The sequence below is a fragment of the Chrysemys picta genome, unplaced genomic scaffold (genome assembly GCF_011386835.1).
Source record: "Chrysemys picta bellii isolate R12L10 unplaced genomic scaffold, ASM1138683v2 scaf2150, whole genome shotgun sequence".
In the NCBI taxonomy this organism is placed as follows: domain Eukaryota; kingdom Metazoa; phylum Chordata; order Testudines; family Emydidae; genus Chrysemys; species Chrysemys picta.
In genome coordinates this window covers 1-9,786 of record NW_027054854.1, presented here as the reverse complement: position 1 = coordinate 9,786, position 9,786 = coordinate 1, and the positions used below count along the sequence as shown (strand labels likewise).

The 9,786-nt window shown below is 44.7% G+C and overlaps 1 long non-coding RNA gene across 2 annotated transcripts; it reads left to right on the top strand.

The window, feature by feature from the left end:
* The first annotated feature begins 6 nt into the window (after nucleotides 1-6).
* LOC135980192 (uncharacterized) lies at nucleotides 7-6,886 on the top strand. Of its 2 annotated transcripts, none has more exons than XR_010597383.1 (2): nucleotides 7-1,077; nucleotides 3,499-6,886. It is a non-coding gene; the product is annotated as an uncharacterized LOC135980192 (long non-coding RNA). The 2 variants fall into 2 exon arrangements; XR_010597382.1 differs by having other exon boundaries at nucleotides 7-2,876.
* The last annotated feature ends 2,900 nt before the right edge of the window (nucleotides 6,887-9,786 follow it).

Here is a 9,786-nt window from a genome sequence, read left to right as displayed (position 1 = left end):
CAGAGTACTCTGCGAAGTCTTTTGGCTAGTGACCAGAACTACTCTAACACAAGCCCGGTAACTAGAGGATCTTTTAGGAGATCCGACCCATGGTGGGCTAACTCAGCCTGGCATCGTCCGCGAGGAGGCTACCTGGGTCTAGGAGTGTGTGAACCCATCTTCCCTCCCCTTTTCCTCTCTGTGTGAACCACTGACAGTCTGATCATCTCACTAGATGCAATGAGAGTAAGCGGCGCCGTCTCTCTGAGACTAGCCGACGCTCTTTGCTGAAGGGAGGTGTAGGAGGGTCGTGGCCATCCTCGTTAGCCTCTCCTGTGTGAGTACCCTGTAGGGAGAGATCCTTAGTTTATGTGCCACTAGAGCGGACAGGGCATCCTCCGTGTGTGTGTGATTGGAAAACGGGTGGTGGACAGTCTAAGGATTCCCTCTCACCCCCTAAGTGTACCCCAGCTTATTTCATGTACGTACATTATGGTCCTAAAACCTGCAGGTATTTAGAGAATTGGAATCATTACACGCGTGAAAATTCATCTAAACAATGCCCACTAGAAGGTACCTTCAATCTAGATAAGATCATACATCTCAGAGGAGCTTTTAATCACCAAAAAGCCTCTGACACATAATGGGAGCAATTTTCCTATTGAGGAAAGGAACGGGTTAATTTGAAATTCAGCTTGGTCCAGAGATAAAGAGAAAGTTGCTCTGCGTTCAAGGTCAAGAATCAATGCAGACCAGGCTAACTACAAAGAAAAACTGCTTTCGGCCCCAGCTGGCTGTGAAAAAATATAGACATAGTCAAACCAAAGGCAATCCAAGTTACAGTGCTGAGATTACATTTGCAAAGCTTAACTGTCCAGTGAGATCCAACAGTCTGCCTTTGCGACCCTGGAGCTGGCGTGGTTTGGGGATGCTGAAGAAGCCACAGGCAGCCGGCCTGGACTGGAATCACTGAAAAGATGCCCCAGGAGACCTCAGGGTGTAAAAGAACTGCCCTCCCAAGAGAGGAAGCAAGTTGGAGATTGCACAGCACCTTTTCTGAACGTTATACACAGACGTGGCCAGTCTGGACGTACATGTGTGAGTATGAAAGTGTGCCTACTCTCAGCCACAGTAAGTCTGAGAACCGGAGAGGGATTTAGCATTCCTCTCTCCACCCCGGCTGACCGGGAAGTGTGTCAGGTGGATCTACCCCAGTCGTAGCAGGACTGGGCAATAGAGAAGTTGGAGAAAAGGGAAGAGTTGTGTACTTGATAACTAGAATTGAGCAATTAAGAGCATAGATCATGAACCAGGCAGCAACTCAAACCTACGCCCAGGGCAAGTTGCAAGCCTAGAGACAGGACTTCCAGGCAGAAAAGGAAGCACTGGCTAAGCAAGTACCGGTCCTTCAGGGACTTGTCAGAATTTAACCGTTTGTGTTTCCATATGCTGTAAGAGCAGTGTGTTTGCCACAAGAGAACATTGAATAGTTAAATGCCAATGGGCCATGTGTTTTGCCCAAGTGGCGAGCCTCACGAGGACTCAGGTAGCCTTGTGAGTAAGAATGTTTAAGGGAAGAGACCAGGAAGGGTGGGGGCTAGTTGAGAAGCCCACCCTCCTAGCTAAATTGGTAGTGAAAAAGCCGGTGCCCATGGAAGGGACAGTTCAGCGAGAAAAGCAGGATCGGGCCCAAGCGGGCAAACAATAGATAGAGAGATTGGAAAACAGGTTGGAAACTTTGAGGGCATAGTGGAAGGAAAGGAGTAATTATAAGCATGGGGATTTCAAATCCCCAGGATAAAATTGGAATGGTAAAATGTGTGTAAGACAGAGTCTTTGTACCAAGATGCAAGGCTCTCCTTTCTTCTGCAGAATAAAGCAACCTTTCCTTATCCCTGTCTGGCTGTTATTGGCTCTCAGCTAGGTGGACCCGATATTTCAGTGACAGTTACTGGCGACTCCGGTTAATGAATTTCTGTCTTATACATTTGGGCATTAGGTTTGTGGATGGAACTGAGCCTCTCATCCTTAATTCCTCAGAGTGGAAGCCATCGCGTGCGATGAAGCTCCGAGGTTGAATTGGGATCCTTCTGTCTCGTCCCCTGTAGCGGTCAGTAGTAGTAGAAATTCCTGTAATAGGATCCTATTAGGCCATAATTCCCTCTGTTCTCTGTGTAATTCTCTGTTAGAGTGTCAGCAGGCAGATGGGTAGGTCTCTGGTAAAACCCTCTAAGGATAGCCCTTTGGATTATATGTTAAGTAAATGGCCTTTACGCGGTGTTCAGAAAAGAATGTCGAAGAGACGCTTGTTGCAGCTTTGCACCCAGGATTGGCCAGCCCTGGGCACTGATTGGCCCGAATCCAGATCTTTTGACATTCCGATTTACTTAACTCCCTTGCGCCTGGTACTGGAAAACCAGGCACCGGGACAAATAGATTATTGGTTTTTGTGGAATCTGTGTTTTATAAGTTTGAGATGAATTGGTATTGTTTAAAGTTGCAAAAAAAAAAAAAACGAGAATACTTTTGCCAGACACAGGAAACTAGTGTTGTTTAATATGGTCTGGAAAAGTTAATTGTGTCCCTTTTTAAGTAAGAATCTTTAAGCTGTGGATAGCTTTGGATCTGGAAGCAAGCCAGAAAGCATCTGTATTAATGCAATTTTCTAACTAATAAGGTAAAAGCCACTGAAACCTGGGCTTCCTATGAAACAAATACAAGGAAATATGGGGTAATTCTGTTTTGCCTAAAATCAACAAGAGTATGTGTATATAAAGGAAATATTTTAAGCAATGACTGACTGCCCAGAAGGGGTAGACCTCTGTTCTTTTGTCTTTCAGATCATCAGAGAAAACGGATGCCAGCTGAATAGCATTCAATGTACCATGCATTTACTGGTACAATAGGAATTATTTTTGTGTTCTATTATGTCCTGTCTTGTGGGGTTTGTCTTGTGGCCAGAATTGTTGGGTTTTAATATTTTCATAAGACAGTCTAGTTCAAAATTAAATAGAAGGGTTAAATCAAAAAGCAGATACTTGTTTTATTCAACTTGGAATTCAAAGTGTTTGGATAAATCAGGAAAATGTGATATACTAAAGTCTAATACATTTGCTTAAGTAAAAAAAAAAGAAACTTCATTGGCAAGATTTTTTTTTAATTGAAAAAAAATTGTTGTTAAAATTTGCATACCAACAGTCTTTGGAAGCAAGGACATGGAAGGTTAACCCACTCCCCATATTGCACATGGGATCCTTCTGGCTACCTCAAATTTCTAGCCAGAGGGCTGGGGAGGGAGGAAAGCTATTGGACACCAGAGGTTGTACCGAGTGGACTCCTCAAAAGTGGGTGTGCTTGTCCTGGTTTGTTGCTCCAAAGCTCTGTAATAAAGTTATTTTACTGAAAGGGTGTACATGGCATACATTGAATAATAAGACTAATGTACTGTATAATGGCAATGTTTATGTGTTCATTGTTGGGAAAAGGTGTATGAGTTAAGAGTGGAAGTTTCCTTTGTAGGTTAAAAGAAGCCAAGAAGGGGAGAAGGAAAAAGAACAGAACGAGTTAACTGGAAAAAATAGCTAGCAAGCTCAGTCCAAAGATAAGACGCTGGCCCCATCCAAGGATATTACCCACAGCTAAGACTTGGCTGACAGCCAAGAAAAGGGGGGCCTGAATGTGCCCAAGCAACTATGAGATCTGCAAAACACTGCCAGGCATTAATGAAATGTGTTAGGTTTCTTTTCTCACAGATAAAAGAAGTGCTACCCAAAGACCCTAGTAGCCCTGCCATTCATTGAAACAAGGAGACTGAGTCTACGTAAAGTCCATCAACGAAAGACTGCTTTGGCTCCACACTGGAAAGGCCCTTTCCAAGTCCTGTTAACCACCAACACTGCTGTGAAGTGCCAAGGACTGCCTGCCTGGACCCATGCTTCTCACCGTAAAAAGACCCCTCCACCTCGGGAGGACTCTCCGACTGATGATAAGCCTATTTCTCCTTCTAGCTCTGCTGTGCCTTCTGGACAGCAGGAAAAAGAAAAAAAAGACAAGGTGAAGTGCTAGTAACCTCTCCCTTGTCCACTGACAGACCTACTGTGCCTTTGGATTTTTCTAGAAGAAGCAAAATCATTACAGGGTGATGTGCTAATAACCTCTCCCCTGTATGATGCTAAACCACACTGTTTCAGGAAAAGAGAAGAAGGAACACTTGCTTCATTGAAACCACAAAGTCCAGGGATTCCTGACTACAAGAGACATTAAGAACTGACCCTGGTAAAGAAACAAAGAATTATACACTGGCAGGAAGAAATTTGTGGGACCCATGCTTGGAAACGTGGTATTGATTGGATTTTGGGGTTTATTCTACAGGCTGCGCCCTGTGTTTTGGATAAGTCCTTCAGCATGTATTGCCCTCCCTAATTGGATTTTAAATGATAAGTACCAAAGGCACCTTGTTGCCATTGCCCCTGCCGTCTCCTCCATTACACTATTACCCCTGTAACACACCCAAATACAGACAATGCCTTAGATTTGATAAAATCAATGACTAAGGCCTTCACACTTTTGTGATTTATTTAAATATTGTTTGAAAAAAATATGTTTAAGGTTCAGGATGTCCCATATAAGCGAACAATTGAATGGATCAGTGGAGATAAAAGTATATGATGTCACTACCAGTGAACCCCAAGAATCTGTAATTGCAATTGATGGGTTCTATAGCGAATGTACCTGGAATTTGCACTGTGTTAAATGAGAGAGGCCCTTATTGTTATTTGGTCACCCAATTAGTGAACAATTAAACGAATACCCAGAGTTTGTTTTGCCACTGGAAATTTTACCTGCATAGAAATTATTCCAGTGACTAATAATGTGACCTGTACCTTATTGCAATACACCCCTTCTTATGCCATTAATATCAATGCCTCCCTGAAGTACATAAAGGTGTTCAACCAACAGATGTGGTATAGTACTACCCCAAAGAGAGATGTATTAGGATATCAATGGACTGTGATTAACACTACACTAGGGACTGTTAAATTTTCATTGCACTTATCCAGTTTCCAGATTACCTCTACATACCCAAATTGCTCACAGGGGGCTGCCATTAGATTAGCACAACAGAGGGCTTGGGTTATTTCTTCTAGAAAGGAGAGAGTTACTTGACCGGATGCCTATGGGATGGGCCAATAGTGCAGCTGCAGTTTGGAATATTTTTAAGAACCAAGAACATGATGAGAAATTGGGGCAACTAGAGAAGGCCATTGGCCTTGTCTCTGGAGCACAACTAACCCAGGTACAGGCTGGAGTTGGTGAGTTACATGTTATTTCCACCCTTAGTTCTATGACCCAGAAGTTGCTGACAGAGATGGTATTGAATATCACTGAGGCTGGGAAGGCATTGCAGTGGGATCTAGCATGTTCAGAGATTCAGAATTTCCTGAATGACCAGCTAATGGCCATTTGGAATGATCTAGAGCATCAAGCTTGGCCCACTGCCCTTATAAACACATCAGGAGTACCATCTGATCTGTGGCCATGGAGACATACTTGGAGACTTTCTGGGTGGAAGTGCAGACGTTCTCAGTGCTCCTTCCAAGCATATGGACCGGTTGGGGGTGTGTGGGCTCCCACATACTGAATCCTGCCAGGTCCATGGGGAGGATGCGTGTGGGATTGGGTAATTCACCGAGACATCTGGGAAATTAGACCTCCTGGTATGCCCAATCAATTTTTAGTCAGTGCTCCTGGGATTACATCTGACATTTGGATGGGGTTAGGGAGTCAATGGACGTTAGAACCCACACAGCTTCAGTGTATCCGTAAAGTGAAGCCAGGAGAAGTTGTAATTCTTCATGACTATGTTTGCTGGGAGGGTAGGGGACAAGGAACTACCCTGACAGGACACTTACTTTTTTCAAGCTAATGATAGCTGTGTATATGTTAAAGCCATCACATTGGAAGACATACATTTTAATCTCATTACCACTGCAGGTAATCATATTATTTACTGGCCTGCAGATAGAATTTAGCAAGTAGTCCTTAGGTTCCAGATACCCTTTAATTGGACTAGTTTAGTACCTGATCGATTTCAAAATTTGCTTTCACTGTTACCAGAGGTTCAGAAAATCTCTGAAGTACAGGGCAAATTCACATGCTTCAAATTATATATCCAGTTGAAAAGTATGCCTTTCAGACAGCTTATAGAGTATCCACCTTATGTACTAAGTATGATGTATTATGTTATATGACTAAGATGGTACAACAACCCCATCATATTATCGCTATGGGAATGTTATTGCTTGTGTTGTTGTTAGCTAGTGTAGGAGTATGTTATTGTTGTTGTAAAGGACATAATAATAGTAATACCTTTTATGTCCATGCTCATTATGCATTGTCATTACATCCAATCAAAACCCCTAAGGTTGAAGCATCTGATGTAGAATCTGAATTCCAAGACTTAATGCAAATAGAGATTTGAAAAATGTTTGTTGTACTAGTAGTACAAAAGGGGGGTTTGTGGAAGCAGAGAAAGAACTGACAGGAAGGGGATGCAATGCATGACAGTTCGTTAGCAAGAGTCAGGCTAACTGTAACCCTAATAACGCCAGATTTGGAGAAGTGAGGAATGTGTGAGGCGAGTGGGAAAGAACTGTGTGAGAAGTTGTTGCTACCTTGTGTAGATAATATGGAATGTAGACTAAGAGTCTACATTAGTGAGACAAACAAGCTATCAGAGTGACCTATGTATAAACAAAATGCAGCTGTTGCTCATTATTGTCTGTAACAAAAGGTATAAATGCTTGCTGTAATTGTTTACCTGTGGAGAGACCTGTTTAGCTCTCTCCCTCTAGCTAAATTGATAGAGAGAAAATAAAGTATCTGATTTGCTGTACCCAAACAAAAAGTGAGAACTCTGTTATTCTCCGACACCACGCTAGGCCAGTAGGATGTAGTCTGGAATCATTGCATAACAAAGCATGGCAGCGTATGGTCCCAGTATTTGCTGGCATGCAGACAACATCCATTCCTTATCACTCTTTGTTATCATCAGGAGAGTGATATCATTCACAGTCACCTGGTTGAAATGGGGTGATTTTATTAAGGGGACATTCAGATGTGCCCGTTCCTGCCCGGCTGAACATAAATGTTCCCCGCTGTTAGCCACGTGGTGGGGGGGAGGGGTGAAGTGATCATCCTAGAGAATTGGGTGTGGGGGGGGGAGGAGGGTTAGTTGGGTTTGTGCTGCATGTTAACCCGGAAACACCAGCCCCTCCTTTTACATTGCAAACCCATTTTAAATGGCCAACCCAATGGGTGCTTGGTATGGGAAATGAGAGTGCTGCTGTTTGAAGTCATTCCCACATGCTATGAAGGTTAAAAAAGCCAAAAGACTGTGGCTTACCATGGCTGCCTGCAAGCCGAATTCTGTTGCCTGGCACTGCGTGAGTGATCTCTCACACCAAACCGGCAGGACCTCAATATAAGGGGAAAAATGCGACTTTGTAAGGAAACCACATGTGCTGTTTAATGTGAACAGCAAAATTTAACGTGAAAGAGTGTACCCATCGTTCTCTAAAATATGTCTTCTTTAACCACCTCTCCCCTTCTCCTCCACCAGCTGCAAATGTTTCTCCTTCGCAGAGGCTAGTGAAGATTAGAAGGAGAAAACAGTGGACTCAGGATGATATGTTCTTGGAGCTCCAGATATCCTCCCATGCTGACAGAGAACAGCAGAATGTGTGGAGGCAGTCAATGTGAAAAGCACAATATGAACAAGAGGAGAGGTGGTGGGCTGAATTGCGGGCTGAAGAGAGTAAGTGGTGGGCTGAAGAGGATAGGTGACGTCAGCTTGTTGATGGAAAGCAAGAGTCGATACTCCGGCTGTTGGAACATCAAACTGATATGCTCCAGCGTATGGTTGAGCTGCAGGAAAGGCAGTAGGAGCAGAGACTGCCGCTACAGTGTCTGTGTAACCAACAGCCCTCCTCCCCAAGTTCCATTGCCTCCTCACCCAGATGCCCAAGAACGCGGTGCAGGGGCCTCCGGCCACCCAGCCACTCCACCCCAGATGATTGCCCAAGCATCAGAAGGCTGGCTTTCAATAACTGTTAAAGTTTTAAACTGCAGTGTGTCCTTTTCCTTCCTTCCTCCCCCACCCCTCCCGGAGTACCTTGGCAGTTACCCCCCTAGTTGTGTGATGAATTAATAAAGAATGCATGAATGTGAAGTAACAATGACTTTATTGCCTCTGAAAGTGGTGCTCGAAGGGGGGAGGGAAGGGTGGTTAGTTTACAGGGAAGTAGAGTGAACGGGGGGGGGGGAGAGTTCGTCAAGGAGAAACAAACAGAAGTTTCATACCATAGCCTGGCCAGGCACAAAACTGGTTTTCAAAGCTTCTCTGATGCGCACCGCACCCTGCTGTACTCTTCTAACCGCCCTGGTGTCTGGCTGCGTGTAATCAGTGGCCAGGCGATTTGCCTCAACCTCCCACCCCGCCATAAATGTCTCCCCCTTACTCTCACAGATATTGTGAAGCGCACAGCAAGCAGCCATAACAATTGGAATATTGGCTTTGCTGAGGTCTATTCGAGTCAGTAAACTGTGCCAGCGCACTTTTAAACATCCAAATGCACATTCTACCACCATTCGGCACTTGTTCAGCCTATAGTTGAACAGGTCCTGACTACTGTGCAAGCTGCCTGTGTATGGCTTCATGAGCCATGGCATCAAGGGGTAGGCTGGGTCCCCAAGGATAACGATAGCCATTTCAACATCCCCAACAATTATTTTCTGGTCCGGGAAGAAAGTCCCTTCTTCCAGCTTTTGAAACAGACCAGAGTTCCTGAAGACGCGAGCATCATGTACCTTTCCCGGCCATCCCACGTTGATGTTAGTGAAACGTCCCTTGTGATCCACCAGGGCTTGCAGCAGCATTGCAAAGTACCCCTTGCAGTTTATGCACTCGGTGGCTTGGTGCTCCGGTGACAAGATGGGATATGGGTTCCATCTATCATAGAATCATAGAATCATAGAATATCAGGGTTGGAAGGGACCTCAGGACATCATCTAGTCCAACCCCCTGCTCAGAGCAGGACCAATTCCCAACTAAATCATCCCAGCCAGGGCTTTGTCAAACCGGGCCTTAAAAACCTCTAAAGAAGAAGATTCCAGCACCTCCCTAGGTAACACATTCCAGTGCTTCACCACCATCCTAGTGAAATAGTGTTTCCTAATATCCAACCTAGACCTCCCAAACTGCAACTTGAGACCATTGCTCCTTGTTCTGTCATCTGCCACCACTGAGAACAGCCGAGCTCCATCCTCTTTGGAACCTCCCTGCGGGTAGTTGAAAGCAACTATCAAATCCCCCCTCATTCTTCTCTTCTGGAGACTAAACAATCCCAGTTACCTCAGCCTCTCCTCATAAGTCATGTGCTCCAGACCCCTAATCATTTTTGTTGCCCTCCGCTGGACTCTTTCCAATTTTTTCACATCCTTCTTGTAGTGTGGGGGCCCAAAACTGGACACAGTACTCCAGATGAGGCCTCACCAATGTCGAATAAAGGGGAATGATCACGTTCCTCGATCTGCTGGCAATGCCCCTACTTATACAGCCCAAAATGTCGTTAGCCTTCTTGGCAACAAGAGCACACTATTGACTCATATCCAGCTTCTCCTCCACTTTGACCTCTAGGTCCTTTTCTACAGAACTGCTACCTAGCCATTCAGTCCCTAGTCTGTAGCTGTGCATGGGATTCTTGCATCCTAAGTGCAGGACTCTGCACTTGTCCTTGTTGAACCTCA